Genomic DNA, 25,548 nt, shown 5'->3' with positions numbered 1-25,548 from the left:
GGCTGATATAGCGAGACTCCAGCACTCTGCCTGTCACTTTCTCACAAAACATATAGAGAGTCATGAAATTCCATTGTTAAGAGATAATATGGGCAAATATGCCTAAACGGACTACAAGTAAGGCCCCTTTGCAGATGACCGTGGTGTGGGTCAGTATGCTATCTGTGTATTTCATGGATAGCACACTGACCTATTTTTTTCTATGAGCCTGTACACATGACCGCGTTTTTTGCTGTGCGGGCCGACAGTCTGGGCCACATCAGGTAGGACAGGTCCTATTCTTTTCTTACTTTGCGGCCCATGCTTTTGTGGCTTCTATTCATTTAATGACAGGAGCCGTGGTAGCACGTCTCGTGCAAGGGCAGCACACGGGGACATCCCATGTCCTCCATGTGCCTCCCATGCTTTTATTTAATGACCAGCCCATTGCAGCATGGTCGTCTGCAACCGGCCTAAGTGTGAATGTGGTGTCGCCCTCCTTACATCTCCCAATGTTAAACTAGAGATCTCAGCCTCACTCTCTTACACTGGGTTCACACCAGTGCTTGTACTACGTTTGGGAATTCCATTCCCCTCTTTACATTTTTTGCCCTTTTCAGAAACTACACAGACCCCATAATAGTCTGTGTGGTCTGTGGGTTTCCTAAGGTAACCGCTTTTTTATGCAGATTAGGTTTCCATTTGAGATGTCGCCAAGCAAACCCCCTGATTGGAAACCTGAACATAGATGTGAACCTATAATCAATTAGGTAAAAATCCAGCGTCAACCAGGCGGTAAATCTTCAGTAATATATAACTTTTATTTTTGATCCAAGTAAAATGTTACGTAGTAACAGGGAGTAAATTAATCGTGCAAACACATAGTTAGGCTACGCGTTTCAGAACGATAAACGTTCCTTTTTCATGATGCCAACAACAATTTTTCAACAATATCAATCACAATTGATGGATTATCTAGAAGAAAATAAATTTTACAAAAATTTCTTATATCATAGCTGACATAAAAACAACTGTCTACAATTTATGATACAATGACTCTTTTGACATATGTTGGGTGCAGAATAATTCATCGTTTACACCAGGAGATTTTCCATTGTATATATCAAACATGTAACAAACATAGTGTTAACATAGCCTAAAGGCACTTTTATGTGGTCTGATTATAAATGTTTGTTCAAACAGCATCAGACTGTCCCACCAGAGTATCAGAGAATGATACATTGGGCCTAGGATTTAACACAATACAGGTCCTGCAGAAGGAAACCCAAGTTGGAAGCAAATAAGATCTATTTCCTAGATGTTGATGGAAAGTAGGCCCCTGGAATGACTTTATCTGGTCCAAGGAACGCAAGCCCAACGCTGTTTACAAACCTTCATACCCAGTTATTGCCCTATCTAAACATTTAGCAATCAGTCAACATACAAGCAAAATAATTATTTTTTGATAGTATCTTTTCTGTAAACATAAAAATGATCAGTTGTTGACAGCACATCCCCACAAGTAAACAAGGAATGTGTTAACAATCATTTATCCCCATATTTTTGCCAAGGACAACATCTGCAAGAAGTTTGTATGTTCTCCCCGTGTTTGCGTGGGTTTCCACTGGGTACTCTGGTTTCCTCACACACTCCAAAGACATACTAATAGGGAATGTAGATAGTGCAAGCTATATGGGACAGTGACCGACAATATCTGTAAAAGGGCAGTGGAATATGATAGCGCTATACAAATAAACTAAATAAATAATAAAATAGTCGCAAGGATTGTGGCATGTAAATGGAATTTTAACTAGCCAGAAATCTGCGTGTAAAGGGATCCTAAGTCTTGTTCTTCAGAAACTAATTGTAATACACAGTACCACATTACTTCTTTAGGGCTTGAAGAAAGTTCCTTATTATTTGAGAAGGGAAATTTTAACTTTCAGCCAGGTTATATAAAGTCTTCTGAAAACTGAGAGCTGGAATCTGACGGCTATGGGCAGCTCCTCCACTTTTCCTTTACACCACTTTTAATAAGTGTTTTTGTGCTCCTATCAAATATTACATTTTTCAAAGAATTCTTTTTAATTGTAATTGTTTTATGCAAGCCTTTCATTTTTGGGTTTTTGTTTACTTCATATTTCTCTTCTGGATGGTTTTCATGTTCATGTTATGTATTATGTGCTATAATTTCAAGACACCTGTTACAGGCATTTGATGTGTTTTGGTGTTTAGCTTGGCAATAGACTTTTCATTTCCCATTTATCCAAGTAATTTGCTTTATCAGAATGGTCTCGTGAATACTAATGCAGTCTCTTTATGGGTGCATAAAACCTGCAATTTCATCCTCCACACATTGTTAGAGACATGTCTCCTAGCAACAAAATAATAATGAGAATTAATGTCCTGGGCTAGGAAATAACTTTTTGCAGCTCACTTTGTAAAATCCTTCGAAAGATTGTCTGCCAAGTGTATACATCTGTAAAGTGCATAAAAATGGCACGCAGCAAATAGTAAAACATATGAGAACTTTAACAATTCAGTAGAAAAAAAACTGTTCAATATGGATAAGACTCTGCCAAACACAGCATACATTCCATATGTTCTCATGAAAAATATTCATCTGGACCTTCACCTGCAATGAAATTATAACCTGGTGTGTCCTGACGCTATGGGCCACATTTATCAAATGTGGCTTCATTTTAGCCAGTGTGTAAACAGAATCAGTACTAATTTATAGGACACATTTAACCCCTTCCTGTATTTTTTTATTCCCTGTCTTTCAAATCTTGTAACTTTTTTATAAATTCCATTTGCAGAGCCTAAGGCTCAGGCCCCACGTTGAGGAAACGCAGCTTTTTTTTGTTGCAGATTTTACTGCAGGTTTTTTTGAGGCAAAGCCAAGAATGGCTACAAATAGAAAGGGAAATATATAAGTTCTTATACTTCTACCTTCTGCTCAATTCATTCCTGACTTTGGCTGAAAAAAACTAAATCTGCAACAAAAAAAACTGTGTTTCCACAACGTGGGGCTTTAGCCTTATAAGGCTAAGGCCCCACGGGCCGTATTCGCAGCACTAAAGCGCTGCGGGAAGAACCACTGCGTGAACGCATTGCGGTTCTTTCCGCAGCACTTTTAAGAGAAAGTTCACAGAGTGTTCCTCTGCGGACTTTCTCTTAACATTATATCAACAGGAAAGTCGCTGATGTTTCCGTAGATATAATTGACATGCTGTGATTTGCAAAGTCGCAACGGCTTTGTAAATCGCAGCGTGTCCGTGCTGCGATCTTTTCCGCAAAGTGGGGATTGGATTCGCATGAATCCCATGCACTTTGCCTGCACTGTACATTGCTGCGATTTTTCCCGCAGCGTCTCCGCTGCGGGCAAATCGCGGCGTTTGCGTCCCATGGGGCCCCGGCCTAATGATTTAATATTTGTGGGACAAATTGTACTTTGTAATGGTACTATTTTAATTTTTTTTTAAATGTAGATAGTGAGCCCCATATAGGGATCACAATGTACTTTTTTAAAAATATTTAATTCATATCAGTATGTCTTTGTAGAATGGGAGGAAATCCACACAAACACAGAGAGAACATACAAACTCCTTGCAGATGTTGCTCCTGGCAGGATTCAAACCCAGGACTCCAGCGCTGCAAGGCTGCAGTGCTAACCACTGAGCCACCGTGTTGCCCTGGTACTACTTAATATTATGTACAATGTGCTGGGTAGCTGGAAAAAAATACAGAATGGGGTGTAATTGGAAAAAAAAAAACTGTTTCTGTGATATTCTTTCAGAGTTTGTTTTTATAGTGTTCATTGTACAGTCAAAATGACGTCACCGACTCACCTGTATTCTATGGGTCAAAACAGATAAAGTCTTTAGTTATACCATTTTGGGGAATGTCTATTGTTTTGATCACTTTTTATTCAAATTTTTATGAGAGGTAAAGCAGCAAAAAAAAAAAAAAAAATGGTAGTTTGGCGCTCTTGATGATTCCCCCCCCCAAAAAAATTTTTTCAGTATGGTGTTCACCACATGGGAAAAATAGTTCTATAATTTTGTAGACCAGGATATTTCGGACAAAGGAATACCTAATGTGTATGTGTTTAACTTTTTTTTTGTACTTTTATATGTTCTAGGGAAAAGGGGGTGATTCCAATTTTAATTTTTTTTTTTATTTTATTTTTAGACCCCTAGGGGTCTTGAACCCCAGGGATCTGATCACTAATACAAAGAATTTTAGTGACATCAGTTCTGTTACAAGCTGCATAGAGCATAGCTCTTAGAGACATCTGCCCGTAATCCCTTAATGACATTGAACATACTACTACGTCCTGGACACTTGGTACTTCGTGCATCAGGGGTGTGGGGATGTGCTGTCAACAACTGATAATTTTTATGTTTACAGAAAAGATACTATCAAAAATAATTCTTTTGCTTGTTTGTTGATTGATTGCTAAATGTTTAGATAGGGCAATTACTGGGTCTGAAGGTTTGTAAACAGCGTTGGGCTTGGGTTCCTTGGACCAGATAAAGTCATTCCAGGGGCCCACTTTCCATCAACATCTAGGAAATAGATCTTAATTGCTTCCAACTTTGGTTTCCTTCTGCAGGACCTGTATTGTGTTAAATCCTAGGCCCAATGTATCATTCTCTGATACTCTGGTGGGACAGTCTGACGCTGTTTGAACAAACATTTATAGTCAGACCATATAAAAGTGCCTTTAGGCTATGTTAACACTATGTTTTGGTACATGTTTGATATATACAATGGAAAATCTCCTGGTGTAAACGATGAATTATTCATGTCTGCACCCAACATATGTCAAAAGAGTCATTATATTATAAATTGTAGACAGTTGTATTTATGTCAGTTATGATATAAGAAATTTTGTAAAATTTCTTTCCTTCTAGATATTCTATGATCAATTGTGATTGATATTGTTGAAATATGGAACCACATCAGCTCAGCCATGAAATGCAAACCATGTAAAGTTACAGTGCAGGGTATCACGTACCTCCCCTAGCATTACATCAGCATAAATACTGTGCAGTAGAAGCTTCATGGCTTGAGTTTCCATCGCTGAGCAGTTGATGTAATGGTGTAAAACACAATGCCACTGAGCACTGACTACATTGAGCCAAATGCAAAATTTTATGGAGGACGGTTAATGCTAAGGGATGTTTTTCAGGGTTAGGCCTAGACTCCTTGGTTCCAGTGAATCAAAATATTAATTCTTCAGAATACTAAGATATTTTAGACAATTGTATAATTCCTACTTTATGGGAGACATATGGTTAACCCCTTCCCGCCGATGGCACTTTTTGACTTCCTGACCAAGCTCCATTTTTCAAAACTGACATGTGTCACTTTATGTGGCAATAACTTTGGAATGCTTTAACTTACCAAAGTGATTTTGAGATTGTTTTTTCGTAACACATTATACTTCATGTTAGTAGTACATTTTTGGTTGATATGTTTTATGTTTAATTATGAAAAAAATAGGAAATTTGGTGGAAATTTTGAAAAATATGCATTTTATAAAGTTTGAAATGATGTGCATTTCATACAGATAGTCAGACCGCCAAAATTATATCATAAATCTCATGTCCCAGATCTCTGCTTTATGTTGGCATATCAAACTTTTGTTGCCCTTTTATTTTTTACGGACATTATAAGATTTACAAGTGAAACAATAATATTCAAAAGTTTCAAGAAATTTCCCAAACCAATTTTTTAAGGGTTTTTGGACTAATCCAGTTATGAAGGAATTTTGAAAGACCCTTGTATTAAAACCCCCCATAAATCACTCCATTTTCAAAACTGCACCCGTTAAATAAGCCAAAGCAACATATACCTAGTATTTCAACCCTATAAGTGCTTAACAGGAATTAAGAGAAAATGGAGGTGAAATTTACACATTTGATTTTATTTTACTAATATTTTCGTTTAGCCCTAGAATTTGCACATTCACAAGGGGTTAAAGGAGAAAACGCATCCCACAATTTGTTATGGAAGTTCTCCAGACTACCATAGTACCCCACTTGTGGGTGTAAACTAATATATGGATGTACAGCGAGACGCAGAAGGGAAGGCGCGCCAAGGAGCTTTTAGAGGGCAGATCTGGCTGTGATCAGTTTCAGGAACCATGTCACATTTACAAAGCCCTTGAGGTGTCAAAACAGTGGAAACCTCTAGAAAGTGACCCCATTTTGAAAACCACACCCCTCAAAGAATTTATCAAGTGATGTAGTGAGCATTAGTAACCCCAAAGTGAATGTGTAAGCTGTGCGGAGTAAATTGGGTATACCAAATCCCATTCTATTTTCCCACTAGACACAGACGGGGAAGAGGGGCATTCTGGGGGGTCAGCGCTGGTGTATTCTCTCTCATAAGCTCTAAATATGGGGGTCCCCTGAAAACGCTCGCACAGATTATACATTTCCTTCTAGTCGCAGCCACTTATGTCCTAATGATTTGGCAACTTTTAGGGTTTTTGTCTTCACATTGTACAAGCTAGATTTTTATTTTTATTTTTATTTTCTGGCAGTGTGGCCATATGAGGGCTTGGTGTTTGCGGTATTAGATGTACTTTTCAATGCCACCATTTTGGGGTGCCTGTAACTTATTGACTACATTTTATTAACTCTTTCTGGGTGGGATGTAAAAGGAAACATCAATTCTAGCCTTGCTTTTAGCATTTTTTTTTCCCGCGCAGGGTACAGCATAAGTAACATGTTACCTTTATTCTGCGGGTCGGTACGGTTATGGTGATACCTCATTTATATTATTTTTTAATGCGTTGCTATTTGTGCAGAATAAAATTCAATTTAGGGAAAATCTATTATTTTTGCCTCGCCATCTTCTGAAAGGCATAACATTTTTATTTTTCGGTAGACAGAGCTGGTTGAGGGCTTATTTTTTGCGGGATGACCTCTGCTTTTTATTGGTACCATTTTGGTTTTCATCTGACCATTTGATTACTTTTTATTGAACATTTTGTAAGGGAAAGGTGGTGAATAATCATTATTTTGTGCGGTTTTCTATGTTTTTTTATGATGTTCGCTGTTCGGGTTAAATAATGTTTTAATTTTATTGTTCAGGTTATTACAGATGCGGTGATACCAAATATGTAATGTTTTTTCTATTTTTCTTTATTTTACATAATAAAACATTTTTGGGGCTTTATTTATTTCTTATTTATTTTAAACTTATTTAAACTTTTTTATTTTTACTTTTTTATAACTTTTTTTTTCTGTCCCCATGGGGGATTGAAGCAGTGATCTGTTGATCTCTGCTTCATTAGATGTACGCTGCAATACACGTATTACACGTGTATAGCAGTGTAGAGGAAGCTGTCATCCTGTGTAGACGCTTTCTTTTTGGCAGGATCAACAGGTACGTGGAGGGGACAGCATGGGGCAGACCCGGGGTCACTGATCAGACCCCGGACTGCCCATTACCAACACCAGTACCCCCAGAAACCGTTGCAGGGGGTGCTGATCGGCACCATAATATACCGAAACCCCTGAGATGCCGGCGGTCATGTTGACCGCCGGCATCTCAGGGGTTAACACCCACGATCGGACCCAGTTTCGACCATGGGTGTTACAGGGCATTATCAGCCATATATTACGGCTGATACTCGCAGGGCATGGTGCGCACACAGGTTCTTGAATATTCAATATTACAGATAACCAACAGCAAGCATATCTTTTTCCAAATGCACTCCATCAATTTTGGACAGTATGTCAGACAAATCTTTAACAAAGGAGGGGAAAATTTCTACCAAAGGTTTAAGATGATGGTCAATAAATTTACAGATAGGGTCACACAGGCTTCCCACACCTTGACACAATCTTTTGCTTTAATTAATTTCCAAAAAAGAATACGCAGATGATAATGAACATGAAATTTTTTCCAGGAATACTTAATTTCAGTGCATAATTGTGCCCAACTTGTATTAGAGATGAATGAGTCAAATGCGGTTGTGCCCGAGATACTTTTTTACCAGTTTTTGGAGTATGTGTTTCTGCTGACCCAAGCTGGGACAACATATCGTGCTCTTAAATGGCGCATCTATGGAAATATTGCAATTTTCACTTTTCATTATCAGCTGCTCATTCATTTCTGGAAATTAAATTAATTCAACATTCAAGATTTAAAAATACTTCCTATGTCACTTGATAAATCCCTTGAAGGGTGTAGTTTCCAAACGAGGGTCATGAGTCTGCGGATTCCACTTTACTGGTGATTCAGGGGCTCTGCAAAAGTGGCATGACGTCCAAAAACCAAAATACTTCTCCTTCCTGGCTATGCCCAACCCGAATAGCAGTTTATACCCACATGGCATTAAGTGCGTTATCTTGTGTTCACCAGTGTCATACATGTGGGCATAAACTACTGTTTGGGCATACAGCAGGGTGCAGATGTGAAGGAGCGCTATGTGCTTTTGGAACGCAGATTTAGATTGTTTTTTGGACAGTATGTCACATTTGCAGAGACCTTTTAATTGCCCCTAGAAAAGGGGGTCTGCAACCTCCAGGGCTCTGCAAAATCAACATGGTGCCCAGGAAGTACTTCTAAATCTGTACTCTAAAAGCTAAAAAGCGTAGTGCTCCTTCTCTTCTGAGCCCTGCTGTGTGTCCAAGCAGCAGTGTACATCCTCATATACAACTTTTTCGTACCCGGGATTTCCACATTCATGAGCAATTGTTTAACAACCTGTGGGGTGCCTTTTCTCCTTTAACCACATTTAAAAATGAGAACTTTGGGGATAAAGTGATGTTTTAGTAATTTTTCATTTTCACACCCCAATGTTAGTAAAATCTGTGAAACGGCTGTGGGGTCAAAATGCTCTTTATACCCCTTTATAAATTCTGTCAGGTGTGTAGTTTCCAAAATGAGGTCACTTTTGGGGGGTTTCCATTATTTTGGTACTCTAAGGGCTCTGCAAATGAGACAAGACACCTTAAAACTATTCCAGTACAATTTGCTTTTCAAACACCCAGTTTCTCTCCTTCCCTTCCGTGTATTTTCATTCTCCCAAACATCAGTTTACACCCACATGTGGGGTATTTCTGTTCGGGTGAAATTTTGTAACAAACTACAAGATGCATTTTCTCCTTTAACCCTTTGTGGTTTTGTGTTAATTTTAGGGCGAAATGAATGTATTATTGAAATAAAAATGTTTAAATTTCACCTCCATATTGTTTTAATTCCTGTCCAATGCTTAAACGGTTAACACATTTCCCAAATGCTGTTTTGAATTATTTGAAGGGTGCAGTTTTACAAATGGGGTGATTTATGGGGGTTTTTAATATATATAACTTTAAAATACCCTTTAGCACTGAGGTGGTCCCTACCAAATTAGCTTGGCAAATTTGAAAAGGGATAAGAGTCTTCTGCAGGTATCACACTGAAAGCAGTTCAAGGACACAGGCTCAGAAAGTATAGTAGTCTTGGTGGCAGCTGATATGTCAAACTAGACATCCTATGGCGGCCAAGCCTCCTTCCTTTCTCCTATAGCGTCAGAACTTATACCTGCAAATTCCCATGTCCCAACATTGGTAATAGCAATAGACACCTTGTAGCAGGGAGCAATACTTAAGAAAAACAGTGTCAACAGCCACTATCTCAACTTACTTGTTTAGTTTTCCAGTGTCAGGATCTATCATCATCAGATTCACAACTAGCAATTAGTTTACCAAAGTTCATAAAAGTGCATAATCCCGAAAAGGACATGTAAATGCTAGTCACAGTTCCACAAGCATGGGAGACTTAATTGAATGCATGCAGAATGATGAGTGCTGTGGAGGCACATGAAAAGCCCAGGGAAGGTGCAAGGGAGGGTGAAACTGCTTGTTTAACCCCTTAACAACACAAGCCATAACAGTAAGCTGCTGTTGGCAGTGACTTAATGTATTTTGTGTTCTGCCCCCTCAGGCACTCAAGCAGACTTCTAATCAGGTTTTTTTTAACCCATTAGATGCTGTGGTCAAACATGACTGCAGCATCTAAGGGGTTTTCATGGTTATTCTCTACCCATTGACCCCCATGGTGTGTTCACGGGTTGCTGGTATGTATTTTTGGCAGTCCGGCGTCTGATCAGCGACCACAGGTTGCTAGAGCCACATTTCTAGTTGATCCTGCCAGGGTAAGAGGAAGTCAGCCTATGCATCTTTGTGTTCTATGTGTTTAACCTACAGATTGAACATTGTGAAAAAAATGGGAAGAAAAATGCCAAAAGTAATGACTTTTCCCCCTTTTTTTTTTTTTTCTAAATGTAGATTGTGAGCCCCACATAGAGCTCACAACGCACATTTTTCCCTATCAGTATGTCTTTTTGGAATATGGGATGGAAATCCATGTAAACACGGGGGGAACATACAAACTCCTTTCAGATGGTTGCCCTTGGTGGGATTTGAACACCAGGACTCCAGTGCTGCAAGGCTGCAGTGCTAACCACCGTGTGGCCCCCGACTTTTCCCCATCTTGTCTCACAAAATATGGTATAAAAATGACTAAAAAGTCATATCTACTCCAAAACAGTACGAATAAAAACAGAGCTCATGGGCAAAAAATAAGCCCTCAATCAACTCTGTCAACAGAAAAGTAAAAATGTTACCCCTCTCAGAAGATAAGATAAAAAGATAAGATAATCCTTTAATAGTCACCACCATGGTGAATTTCAGCGTGTAACAGCAGTATAGATAATACAATAATAATACAAAATACAAATACAAAAGTTCCACGGTAGAGGGATTACAGTGACAGTAGGTACAGATAAAAAAGATAAAAGGTAGAGAAGATAGTAGGAAGGATATCACAACTTCAGGATCTTTCAGTTCTCTGTATGGAGTGATCTACATTTAGCCTAGTGTTGATTTTACAGCCTGACAGCAGCAGGGGGGAAAGACTTCAGATAGCGCTCTCTCTCACACTTAGGGTGAAGCAGTCGGTCACTCACTGTACTGCCCAATGCTATCATGGTCTCATGAAAGGGATAGGAGTTATTCTTCAGCATTGAACTCGCCACAGATGGTATCCTTCTTTTTTTATTTTTATTTTTTTTTTTGTAAATGTAGATTGTGAGCCCCACATAGAGCTCACAATGTACATTTTTCCCTATCAGTATGTCTTTTTTTGGAATATGGGATGGAAATCCATGCAAACACGGGGAGAACATACAAACTCCTTGCAGATGGTTTTTTGCCCATGGCGGGATTTGAACACCAGGACTCCAGCGCTGCAGTGCTAACCACTGAGCCACCGTGTGGCCCCGATGGTATCCTTCTGTCACCCAACATCTGTACTGGATCCAGGGAGGTCCCAGGAAACAGATGGCTCTTCTAATCAGCTTGTCGAGTCTATTCATATCCCTGGTTGATATGTCACTCCCCCAGCAGGCCACTCAGAAGAAGATGGCTGATTCCACTACAGAGTTGAAACAAGCCCTAAGAAGTGCCCCCTGGACTCTAAAGGCCCTCAGCCGCCTAACCAGGTAGAGTCTGCTGTGGCCCTTATTATGTAGCACATCCAGGTGATCAGCCCAGTCCAGATTATTATTGAGGAGCACACCCATTTACCTATAGGTGTTGACTATCTCAATGCCCGTCCCCTGAATTTCCACTGGATTTGGAGCATATGTCCACTTGCGAAAGTCCACCACCATCTCCTTGGTCTTCCCAGCATTAATCCTAAGGTGTCTCCTTAAATGGGTTGCTATTCACAAAATCAATAACGCATAAAAAACAATAAAAAAATTTATTTCTGTAATTGTACTGACCTTTAGAATAAATGTAACATGTTACTTATGCTATAGGCCAAATTATTTTAAATGTAAAAAGCAATGAAAAAAATTGATACTTTTTTCTTTTTTATTAAATCCACCAAAAAAAGTTAATAAAATGTTCTCAATATGTTATAGGCACTCCAAAATGGTGTCATTACAAAATGCATCTCAAACTGTGAAAAACAGGCCTCATATAACTACATCACCAGACAAAAAAAAAAAACCCATAGCTTTCATAATGTAAGGACAAAAATCCAATAAACCACCAAATCTTCAGGACAAAACTGGCTACAGCAGAAAGGTAATGTATAAACTGTGTGAGCATATATCAGGTATACCACAGATTTAGAGTGTTATGGTCTGGGGATCTCTGACTATAGACTGGCCCCTGACTGATGACTTCTCAGTCAGGTTAACGAAAAAAACATACAAAAAGCAGAAGTATGAGCAGTTTGGAACACTAGTGTGGATACTCCTATACCCTGCCTCGCACAACTAGAAGTAGCCGTGGGCCCGACTAACTAGTCTGAGTGGGTGCGGACACAGCCGGAGAAATAACTCACCTACCAGTGAACCAGAAACCTGACTAGTTTCACATTTATGAAGGAGAAGCAAATACAGAAGAAGCCCCCCACAGAGGTCCGACTGGACACGGTGAATTTGAGGGAACACAAAGTATAGTGTAGCAAATAAATGTGAAACACAGAAAACTGAACTTAAGCAAAGGGATAGGATAAACAGAACTTGGTATCACACACAAAAAACGTAACAAAAAATCCAAACATCCAAACAGCAAAAATAACCTAGGGTTCATTGCACCCCGAACACTATGTTTGGAGAAGGAGCTCAATACTCAGCCAAATCTGGATAGTGTGAACAGGCAGCAAGGATTGAATGGGCCAGGGCTTAGATGCAGAGGATATTGCAGACCTCAGGCAGACAGACCATGTCTGGGACCAGGCATTGAAGATTTAAGACCGGGCCTGACAAAATGCAAGGCATACATACCTCCCAACTTTTGAAGAACTGAAAGAGGGACAAAATGTGCGGTGAATTTAGCCCCGCCCACTTTAGTGTTGACTCCGCCCACTCGTTAATTTTTCATGTGCCCGCACACAGTATAATCCTCCTACAGTCACCCGTAAATTATATGTCCCCCCTCTATCTCTCCCCCAGTTTCATATACACCCTTCATCTGCCCCCAGTTTCATGTCCCTCTTCCATCTCTGCCCCCAGATTCATGTCCCTCCATCTCTGCCCCCAGATTCATGTCCTCTCCATCTCTGCCCCCAGATTCATGTCCCCACATCTCTGCCCCCAGATTCATGTCCCCCCATCTCTGCCCCCAGATTCATGTCCCCACATCTCTGCCCCCAGATTCATGTCCCCACATCTCTGCCCCCAGATTCATGTCCCCACATCTCTGCCCCCAGATTCCTGTACCTCCATCTCTGCCCCCAGATTCATGTCCCCCCATCCCTGCCCCAAGATTCATGTCCCCCATCCCTGCCCCCAGATTCATGTCCCCCATCTCTGTCCCCAGATTCATGTCCTCTCCATCTCTGTCCCCAGTGTCATGCCGTCCTCTCCTTCATCTGCCCCCAGATTCACGTTCCACCTCCACATTAAACTTACCTTCTCCTCCGCTCCCTCGCCGCTCTCTGCCCGCCTCTCTCGCTGACACATGCGGCTGAAGGAAGGAGCTGACACAGGTCAGCTCCTCGCTTCGCCGCTGCCCGCCTCTCTCCCTGACACATGCGGCTGAAGCTGCTCGCGTGCTCACTTCGCCGCTGCGTCTCTCTCTCACTGACACATGCGGCTGAAGCGAGGAGCTGACCTGTGTCAGCTCCTCGCTTCGCCGCTGCAGCCGGCTCCTGGCTTGTACATCGCGTCTACAAGCCAGGAGCCGGCGGCAGCAGCGAAGCGAGGAGCTGACACAGGTCAGCTCCTCGCTTCAGCCGCATGTGTCAGTGAGAGAGAGACGCAGCGGCGAAGCGAGCACGCGAGCAGCTTCAGCCGCATGTGTCAGGGAGAGAGGCGGGCAGCGGCGAAGCGAGGAGCTGACCTGTGTCAGCTCCTTGCTTCAGCCGCATATGTGTTCAACTCAGATCTGCGTCCTCTGGACGCAGATCTGAGTTGAAATCGGGACATACCTCCCTCCAACCGGGACCGCGGGACATGTCACCCAAATCGTGACTGTCCCGCGGAAATCGGGACAGTTGGGAGGTATGAGAGTATAAATAACAAAAAGCAGAAGCAGGCCTAGAACCACCCACAGCCTGAACCCTCAGCACTGCAGGGAACTGAAAGGGGTTGTCCCATCACAAGGATCCTATCTATACTGCTTGTTAATGTGGATGTAAGACTTTTCCTAAATACACTGCTTCAGCAAAACTTCTTTGTTTGTCCAATATCTTACTTTATTCAATTCATTGTTTACACAGCCCTTGACTTATCTGCTCAAAAGTCAAGTGATGTATCTGCCTGTGCCAGGGGGGAGGGAGGAGGGGTTAAGTGCACTGGAGTGAGCCTGTGTTTCTAGCTATTCCTGTGTCTACACCACATGACCTAGCTTCCTGCTCTCAGATAGGGGAGAGGAGCTGCTTGCATTTCTGAACATCTTCTGTTCTCCCAGTTATCAGGCTAGCTAATTCAATTGTGTTCATTATGGCAGAGACAGGCAGTCTCTATATGTAACACAGAATGGAGTTGCTCCTGCCTGTACTTCATAGCCCAATATTGTGCATCACATTGATGACATCACAGGCCCTTCAGCCGCCCCATAGGATCACGCTATGCGGTGGGCGGAGCTAAACGGCAGGTTGCATGTGAAACCCCGCCCATCAAATGATGCAAAAAACCAGGAAGAAAGAAGATTTTACAGCAGTGAAGACTGGTGAGTATGCGACGTGGGATTACCCCTTTAATAACTTCAGAGGCCAAGACACACCAGGCACTAATCCACGAGGCAACTCTTCACATGAACCATGCTTGAGTGCCACCGCAGAAACAGCATGCCTAGTGTGAACACTCCCCTGCAGCGCATCAGATGATTCACGTGCTGAATGCTGCTCTGACACTCTACGCCTGAACCCAACAGGCCTAAACAGCGAAGACCGGGTCGTAACATAGATGTTACAAAGGAAAAAAAGACCAGAAGTGAGAGCCAGGGAAGGTTGCTGCTGCTGATGATGATTCACCAACCTTCCCTGGTTCTCAACTTCCCCCTATTTACACACAATACACAGTGCTCAGTGAACTTCCGGTGCTCTGTGCTGGTTAAATAGCATATCAATAAAAGCAGGCTAATTCAAAAACAGCTGAGAGGATTAACAAATAAACCGTATGTCTGGAATAGTCTTCTTGTGCAACGAGGTCTTCACTGCATCTTCTTCCGGTGGTGTCTTCTAACTTCTAGGCCTCGGGCCTAGGGCAAAGCCGACTGCACATACCCGCGGCCACAAGAAAAACGGCCACTTGCACAGTACTGTAAGCGGCCATTTTCTCGTGGCCAGCGGGCATGCGCAGTCGGCTTAGCCCTAGGCCGGAGGCTTAGAAGTTAGAAGACACCACCGGAAGAAGACACAGTGAAGATCTTGTTGCAGAAGAAGATGGAGGCGGTGCTGTAGAGTTCTCTGGCAGCATTGGGGATGCCCCCAGTGCTGTTTAAGCACTGGGGCCCACCCCCAGTGCTGCGAGTGAGCTCATTTATATACTGAGAAAAACCAAGATTGCAGGTTAATGGCAGCGCGGAAAAGACAAGGAAAGGTAGTAGACAAATAGCATTTCTTAAGGCTATTACGACATGTTAGAGAGAAAAAAATGTGTTTAAAAGATAGGATCCCTTTAACATTGTAATATACTGTACACCAAGAATATTTAAAACATACATTTTTTAGGACAGATGAAATTAATTAGTAAATTTTGCCATCGGGTGTCACTCTCTGAACTTCATATATTATAATAAGATTATAGAAATTGAACATACCGTATGTGTTCACAAATGAAAAAAGCAAAAGTGGTTGGTCCGAGGAAATACAAAGCTTTTGCCTGCCTAGTACATTTTGGCATAGCAGTTTATTTTGCCAGTAATTATGATATGTTAGCCAATATTCAGGCTTTGTGAATGCTTGTAGGCTTTATTCACCAGTTAGCCTCATTAGCTGTGCTGGGAAGAGAACTTCTGCAAGAAAAAGATTATTTTACCATGTGTAATTCAAGCTATAACATTTGCAATTTCAGACACAGTCAGTTTTTGTCATTTAGGTATATCATATTGCTTTATATTATTCAGCTTTTAAGAAGTCCGGATAGTCCATAAATGGAGCTTCCGAATAAAGATTAAAAATATAAAATTAGAATATAGCATATAGCTTGACCTCATATGAACTACAAAATAGGAAATAAACCAAATAAAATATAGGTTGTAGAGAAACAAAGTCAAGCCGCTTCCAAAGACTTTTACATGAATTCTATTAAAATTCAATAAATAATCAGTAAAATACTGTCACTAACCTTTTCCTACACCATACCCTACACTGCTGACAGGATAAGCGTTCTGCATTGTGTGATGTAGTTCCACAATGCCATAGAGATATGTATCAACATATAGAATGATATGACATTAAGCTGCATAAGTATCAGAAGAAGTAACAGAAGTTACTCCAAGCTCAGCAGTTTAACCCCTTTGGGCCCACAAACAATAGAAACTGTTGCATGTAAGCAGTTAGAAAGAAAAGGCAGCTCTCTCTGTCACCACATCAGACCTCTGACACACAATGGCATGCAGTGGCTATATACCTATTGGACATTGTAACACTGACAAAAAAAAAACCTATAGATTTATAGTTTAGATTTTTTTTTCATTGCCACAAAAAATATATGAAACTTCACCCCCCTGATTAATGCCAAGGGGATAGCACAATCTAACATATATGTACAGCACAGTGTGATCTCCAGGGCAGGGATATACTATCAATAGCAGGTGTCATTTGTATCATGCTAGCTCTGATTCCAGACATTTAACCTTTTATATGCTGCATTCAATGACATATGTAACATATAAAGCAATTAAATGAAGGAATGGTGCTCCAACTTTCATTTAGTGTCCCTGCAACTCAAATGCAGAATGTCAATGGGCCACAGGATTGCCAGATCCTGTGAAAAGCCTGAAAAGCCCTGTCAGAGTAAGGGTTGGTTCACACTAGCACTTGTATTCCGTCCGCAAGGACTCCGCATGGAGACCCCCCCCGGACGGAATACCAACGCTAATGCAAGCGCTGTGCAGTTCAGCACACGGAGTCCATAGACTACAATTCATTTGTGTGGGCAGTGCGCGGCAAGCACACAGAGCCCATTATAGTCTATAATTGCAATTGCATTCCGTCCGGGGGGTCTCCATGCGGACTCCTTGCGGACGGAATACAAGCGCTAGTGTGAACCAACCCTCAGGACCTCATGCGTTGCCTGTTAATTTGACACTGATATACTTACCGTATTTTCCGGCGTATAAGACGACTCCTAACTTTTCCAGTTAAAATATAGAGTTTGGGATATACTCGAAGCATAAGGCTACCCCTCTTCTTTGGGGTACCTCTTCTTAATGCACAATTATCTATTAGCATATTCTTTAATGCTTTTTTTATTTGATTTCCGGTCCCGAACCATCTTTTCTGTAAAGGAGGGATCACACTATCGCCATTGGCCGTACCTGGGGTTTCCCGTACTAAACCCCTGAGAAATTGGACAGGCAATGGCTTGCCGGCAGTCTGCTTTACAATACATTCATTTGAATGAGTTTTAAAGCAAACCACCAGTGTTCTTATGTGGTCTCTCCACCTGGGGGCCAGATTTACCAGAGTTGTACCATTTTGGGGAATGTCTATTGCTTAGATCGCCTTTTATTTAATCAGAGGCAAAACAGTGAAAAAAAACCTGACAGTTTGGCACTTTTGATTTTGACATTCACCGTACAGGAAAATCATATTATAAGTAGACCGGGCATTTTCTGACACAGGGATACCTAATGTGTATGTGTATCATAGTAATTTTCTACTTTGATATGTATTCTAGGGAAGGAAGTGATTTAGAACTTTTGTTTTTTTTTATTATATATATTTTTTTAATTTTTTTTTTTTAAACTATTTTTTAAACTATTTTATTAGCCCCTGCCTAGGGGGCTTGAACATGCAATCATTTGATTGCAGGTCCCATAGACTGCAATACAATACTGCAATATATTGCAGTCTATGGGAGATTCTGTACATTACTATTGCGGCTAGTCATAGCTGTGGCCTGTCATATGGCTATGACAACCCTGGGAGCCTTCAGTAGGCTCCCGGCTGTCATAGGAACAGGTCGATTCCTGGGACCTCGCCGAGCAGCCGCCATTATCTTTGCATACCCGGCATCCGCTGTAATAGCACAGCGGATCCTGTGGAGGGTTACCGCCCCCGGGGTCCGCATCATTGCCCTACTCCTGCCACTGCAGAATGCCAACGGTGGCAGGAGCGTGGTGATGTTGCGATCCCGCTCTTCAGCCCCCCTCCCCTGACAAAACCGTATACCTGGCAAAGAGATGAGAAGATTTTCAGGGGTTAAAAAGTCATCTTATACTCCAAAAAATATGGTAATACAGTGCAATAAAGACGTTTTTTTCATGTATTATACAAGCAATAACAGGACCACGCATTCAAGTCCCTGATGGAACATAAAAAGTTGAATAAAAGTTAAAAAACACTTTAGAAAAAGCTCCAATTAAAAGCCTAAAGTTTACCATTTCAACCTCTTATTATTGAAAAAATGAAAATATTTAAAAAAACACAATATATAATATCATCACCACGTCCTTAGAGGGGTTGTTCAGAATTATGGTGTTTATGGCCTAGCATTAGGATAAGTCATAAATATCTGATAGGTGGGGGGCTAAAAGGCAGCCCCTGTACTGATTAGCTGCTTGCGGCTCACTTCTTGCACCGGTAATACACACAATACTGAGCTGGAAGCAATCGGCTTTGGTCTATGTATAGAGAGTGTCTTGGTGTTGGTACTGTAGTAAATACTGCACACGCAGTGTCCCAGGATCACACAGGGCAGGTATGTCAGACAGAACTTGCTGTACTTGGGACCACCCACTGCTGAGTAATTGCAGACTCATTTACCTATGTTTGCAATTACATAATCATCATAAACTATGTTTACAGGATTTTTTTTATGGCTCTCAGAATGTAGAGATAAAAAAACAATTATGTAAAAATTAGAGTTTACATATGCCATTTATCCATGTGATAGAATTGTGTTTCTCCCCTTCTTATATAATATAGCCTTTGTTGTCCTACTTATCTAAAGAGCACTTCCTTCCAAAGATTACATAATGGGCTGTCACAGACAAACAAATGCTATCCATATTTGAGCTTCTGTATTATAACTCTACATTTCGGCCTCAACACAGGCCCATTGACTTAAACATAAAGCATTGCAGGTTAGTAAGATGTTCCAAGTTTGTGACAGTAGAACTGTAGTCGGGGGAAGTTACGGATTAGTACATGCACCCAAATACTAAGACAATGCATTCATCGGTCACAGCATTAAAGAAGATTTTTTTATTTAATGACAGCAAGTTATCCACATTCTCTCTCTGTGAATATCAAGACTAACAACACTATACGTTGTTCTTAATGATGCCAACACTTGTGATTTACTGATCTTGTGATTTGCTGAAGATGCAGATCCATTCTCAGAATTACACAGGTTCCTCAAGTTCTGACATTCCAAGCCTTGACATAAGTGTAGCTTCCAGATACCAGATTCGGAGAACCCAAACCAGTCCTTCCAAAGTGAATCTGAATGTTCATACCCTGCCACATAGCAGTTTGATGGGTTTGTCCAACCCATATTTAAAGATAATAAAATAAAAAGAAGCTCATAATTCTGTTAAAAAAGGAAAACAAGTAATATTCATTATACTGAACCCCACTATTGACACTACCTATATCTCCCACCAGTCTCTGCTTTCTGGTCTTTCCATACATCCTTATCATCTCAATACAATGACTCTCAAATGTGCCTGCATTTTACAATACAGTATGTTTCAATTGCTGTCTCTCTTGGCGGTCATGTGATAGCCCTATTAGTGTATGGGTGCATCACATATGACGTCAGATACACCTGTGGGTTGGATTAGACTAGATCCACTACTCTCTTTACTGAGCATGCTTAGTTCAAGTGGAGTGGGTGGAATAGGGGGACTGAAAACATGTTGGCTGGGGAAGTGCTAGAGGTAGTTGCAGTGGCAGCATTGGGAAATATGGAACTTGTAGTTAAGGACTGCCAGTGGAAGAACAGAGTTTCAACAAAGCAGCACAACTTTTAATTCAATACCAACATGAACTTTGAACACCTACATGGATTTAATAAATATTCCTAAGGTACCAATGGGACAATCACAGCCATCAGGAAAGTCTCTGTTGCCTTGCAAGCTTACATGTATGCTGACAGATGTGGTTGACGACTGTTATAGTAGTAAAATATTCTTAAAGAGGTTTTTCAGGATATATTTTTTTATATTAGACTGCGGAAGGTGAAAAAACAAAACAAAACCAAAAAACATACTCTTCTTTCCCTGATGCTAAGGACCACTCCCATGGCGGTCAGGTTCGGCTGCTCCTATGTCTTCTTTTACCAGAAGTCCTTGCTGCGTGTGACCACTAAGGTCAATAAGTGGCCAAAGGAAAGGACATGGAATGTCAAAGGTAGGTAATTAAAAATACAGTGCGTGCGTGTATCACTAATATACTATATAAAACTAATAACATATTTATTCATTGTCCTATCGTTAATTCACATAGGTTCCACTGGTAATATATATCATTTAAATCATTTGGCACAGCCACTGCAGTAAGCCAGTCAACATTTATACAGTAGTAAGCATTGGATTCTGCTATTAAAAATTATTATGTTTCCCTCCCTACATATAGCCATATACATGGTGTCCCCTGTTTGATGGTATTTTTTTTTTATCAACTAAGGTACCATAATGGGTACAGTTTGAACTCCTACTTATGCTAATTTATTTTAAGGGTGGTGGGCGGAGAATGATGTATTTAATGAAGACAGAAAACAATCTTTTGCAAAGGGACAATTGGCACCCCCCATCCCTTAAAAAATGAATGCCTATTGACCAGAACTTAAGGGCAAGGCGCAATTGTTCCAATGATATGGATTACTTGGAGGAACGTGCTAATTTATTAAATAGATTTCTAGCAAAGGTTTATCTAACAATGGTACTAAGAAGGGAATGTGAAAAAGCAAGAAATAGCTGAAGAATGGACTAATGGATTTGCAACCAGAGAAAGGGTTCTGCAAAATCCCACCTCAATTACAATTACTGGTTCCTTTAATATTCAAAATAAGGGAGTCTTGAGAATATTGAGACACTATTGGCGCATTTTGAGGGCAGATCTATACGACATATAGACATATATTACTTGTGGTGCCTATGTGAATTAACCATAGGGCACTGAATAAATATATCATATGTTACCAACCACTGTACCATTATTCTGCAGTGAAAATGCCTCATCTAGTGGCTGAGACTCCAATCTCCGCCATATAACCCCTCAGATACTACAGTCAATACAGACTCTGATACCTCTGAGTAAAATAGAAAATAAAAGAGCCAATTTATAAAGAAAAATGGTTTCCCATCTGCCGGAGTTTGTGCCTAATTTCTAAAGTTTTTTTTTTTTTTAGTAAGTCTTATTTTATTGAAATTTTTACAACATTGTATACAAACATATCGAGATTCAAAAAAAGCGAAGTGTGACAAAACAGTTACATCATATAAAATCATGTGTGCAACATTGAAAGGATATATTAAGTAACACATCTTGAAGCAACATATCTAGTTCACAGTTTAAAACCATCATGTGAACCAGTGTAACAGAGACAACTGGGCCTAGGAGAGGCCAGGTAGGCGATTGGTAGACAGAAGGCATGGTTTGGGCACAGTCACGGTATCAGCTGAAGGTAGTAGTGCAAAGAATATGGTTGTAACAATGCAATATTAAATGTAAATGTCATCTCCCCGCCATAGGAAGCCTAGAGGAAGAGGAGCCATGGGGATATAGAGGACAGCCCGAGAAAAGGGGGAGAATTATAAAAAATAAAGAAAGGGAAAAAAAAGAGTGAAGAGTGAGAATAGTTGGAAAGAATGGGTCAGGACAGAAAATAAGAAAAGAAGAGAGGAAGGGGGGGAGGGGGGAGGAGACAGTATAGTTGGCAGTAGGGAGGGGGACTCAGGAATATGGAGAGAGGAGTGTGGATTCGAGAAAGCGGTTCTCCATGATCACGCATCTGAGGCCAGTCTAGTATCAAAATAGGATAGCCACGGCGTCCAGATCTTTTTGAATTTGTCGTGTGTGCCTCTCGACCAGCTCAATAATTGCTCAAAACGCGCTGATGAGTTTTCTCAATCCAATGATCTATGGAAGGTGTGATAGGTTAAGACATAAGACATAAGATAATCCTTTAATAGTCCCACAGTGGGGAAATTTCAGTATGTTTCAGCTGCATAGTAATACAGATACATGGTAATACACAGTAAATATTACAGAAGTAGTAGACACACATATGCTGAGAAAGATATACTAGGAGTCCATAGCAGCTTAGGAACAGAGAAGAAAGAAGGAGGACATTCATAATCATTAGTAGAGATGAGCGAACACTAAAATGTTCGAGGTTCGAAATTCGATTCGAACAGCCGCTCAATGTTCGTGTGTTCGAACGGGTTTCGAACCCCATTATAGTCTATGGGGAACAGATACTCGTTAAGGGGGAAACCCAAATCCGTGTCTGGAGGGTCACCAAGTCCACTATGACACCCCAGGAAATGATGCCAACACCTCTGGAATGACACTGGGACAGCAGGGGAAGCATGTCTGGGGGCATCTAACACACCAAAGACCCTCTATTACCCCAACATCACAGCCTAACAACTACACACTTTACACACTCAATACCACCTCTCTGACAGTAGGAAAACACCTTGAAACATGTGTATTTGGCACTTGCAGTGAGGAGAGCTTGTCACCAGCAGTGAATTTGGCCCTTGTAGTAAGTTGAGGTTGGCACCAACATTTGTTTTGAAAATCAGGGTGGATTGAGCCTCTAACCAGCAGAGTTTGGGCAAATTCATGGTGGAGGGAGCCTCTAAAAACCCCAGTTTGGACCAATTCATGGTGGAGGGAGACTCTAAAAACCCCAGTTTGGACCAATTCATGGTGGAGGGAGCCTCTAAAAACCCCAGTTTGGACCAATTCATGGTGGAGGGAGCCTCTAACCAGCCCAGTTTGGGCAAATTCATGGTGGAGGGAGCCTCTAACCAGCCCAGTTTGGACCAATTAATGGTGGAGGGAGCCTCTAACCAGCCCAGTTTGGACCAATTAATGGTGGAGGGAGCCTCTAACCACCCCAGTTTGGACCAATTCATGGTGGAGGGAGCCTCTAACCAGCCCAGTTTGGACCAATTCATGGTGGAGGGAGCCTCTAAAAAACCCAGTTTGGACCAATTCATGGTGGAGGGAGCCTCTAAACAGCCCAGTTTGGGCAAATTCATGGTGGAGGGAGCCTCTAACCACCCCAGTTTGGACCAATTCATGGTGAAGGGAGCCTCTAAAAACCCGTTTGGACCAATTCATGGTGGAGGGAGCCTCTAACCAGCCCAGTTTGGGCAAATTCATGGTGGAGGGAGCCTCTAAACAGCCCAGTTTGGGCAAATTCATGGTGGAGGGAGCCTCTAACCAGCCCAGTTTGGACCAATTCATGGTGGAGGGAGCCTCTAACCAGCCCAGTTTGGGCAAATTCATGGTGGAGGGAGCCTCTAAACAGCCCAGTTTGGGCAAATTCATGGTGGAGGGAGCCTCTAACCAGCCCAGTTTGGACCAATTAATGGTGGAGGGAGCCTCTAAACAGCCAAGTTTTGGGAAATTCATGGTGGAGGGAGCCTCTAACCAGCCCAGTTTGGACCAATTAATGGTGGAGGGAGCCTCTAAACAGCCAAGTTTGGACCAATTCATGGTGGAGGGAGCCTCTAAAAACCCCAGTTTGGACCAATTCATGGTGGAGGGAGCCTCTAACCAGCCCAGTTTGGGCAAATTCATGGTGGAGGGAGCCTCTAAACAGCCCAGTTTGGGCAAATTCATGGTGGAGGGAGCCTCTAACCAGCCCAGTTTGGACCAATTAATGGTGGAGGGAGCCTCTAAACAGCCAAGTTTTGGGAAATTCATGGTGGAGGGAGCCTCTAACCAGCCCAGTTTGGACCAATTCATGGTGGAGGGAGCCTCTAACCAGCCCAGTTTGGACCAATTCATGGTGGAGGGAGCCTCTAAACAGCCCAGTTTGGGCAAATTCATGGTGGAGGGAGCCTCTAAAAAACCCAGTTTGGACCAATTCATGGTGGAGGGAGCCTCTAATTAGCCCAGTTTGGACCAATTAATTGTGGAGGGAGCCTCTAACCAGCCCAGTTTGGACCAATTAATGGTGGAGGGAGCCTCTAACCACCCCAGTTTGGGCAAATTCATGGTGGAGGGAGCCTCTAACCAGCCCAGTTTGGACCAATTAATGGTGGAGGGAGCCTCTAAACAGCCAAGTTTTGGGAAATTCATGGTGGAGGGAGCCTCTAACCAGCCCAGTTTGGACCAATTCATGGTGGAGGGAGCCTCTAAACAGCCCAGTTTGGGCAAATTCATGGTGGAGGGAGCCTCTAAAAAACCCAGTTTGGACCAATTCATGGTGGAGGGAGCCTCTAACCAGCCCAGTTTGGACCAATTAATGGTGGAGGGAGCCTCTAAACAGCCAAGTTTTGGGAAATTCATGGTGGAGGGAGCCTCTAACCAGCCCAGTTTGGACCAATTCATGGTGGAGGGAGCCTCTAAACAGCCCAGTTTGGGCAAATTCATGGTGGAGGGAGCCTCTAAACAGCCCAGTTTGGGCAAATTCATGGTGGAGGGAGCCTCTAACCAGCCCAGTTTGGACCAATTAATGGTGGAGGGAGCCTCTAACCAGCCCAGTTTGGACCAATTAATGGTGGAGGGAGCCTCTAACCTGCCCAGTTTGGACCAATTAATGGTGGAGGGAGCCTCTAACCACCCCAGTTTGGACCAATTCATGGTGGAGGGAGCCTCTAACCAGCCCAGTTTGGACCAATTCATGGTGGAGGGAGCCTCTAACCAGCCCAGTTTGGACCAATTCATGGTGGAGGGAGCCTCTAAAAAACCCAGTTTGGACCAATTCATGGTGGAGGGAGCCTCTAAACAGCCAAGTTTGGACCAATTCATGGTGAAGGGAGCCTCTAAAAACCCGTTTGGACCAATTCATGGTGGAGGGAGCCTCTAACCAGCCCAGTTTGGGCAAATTCATGGTGGAGGGAGCCTCTAAACAGCCCAGTTTGGGCAAATTCATGGTGGAGGGAGCCTCTAACCAGCCCAGTTTGGACCAATTCATGGTGGAGGGAGCCTCTAAACAGCCCAGTTTGGGCAAATTCATGGTGGAGGGAGCCTCTAACCACCCCAGTTTGGACCAATTCATGGTGGAGGGAGCCTCTAAACAGCCAAGTTTGGACCAATTCATGGTGGAGGGAGCCTCTAAAAACCCCAGTTTGGACCAATTCATGGTGGAGGGAGCCTCTAACCAGCCCAGTTTGGGCAAATTCATGGTGGAGGGAGCCTCTAAAAAACCCAGTTTGGACCAATTCATGGTGGAGGGAGCCTCTA

The sequence above is a fragment of the Leptodactylus fuscus genome, chromosome 1 (genome assembly GCF_031893055.1).
Source record: "Leptodactylus fuscus isolate aLepFus1 chromosome 1, aLepFus1.hap2, whole genome shotgun sequence".
In the NCBI taxonomy this organism is placed as follows: domain Eukaryota; kingdom Metazoa; phylum Chordata; class Amphibia; order Anura; family Leptodactylidae; genus Leptodactylus; species Leptodactylus fuscus.
The sequence above is the reverse complement of the archived record's forward strand: the minus strand, read 5'-3'. Positions refer to the sequence as shown.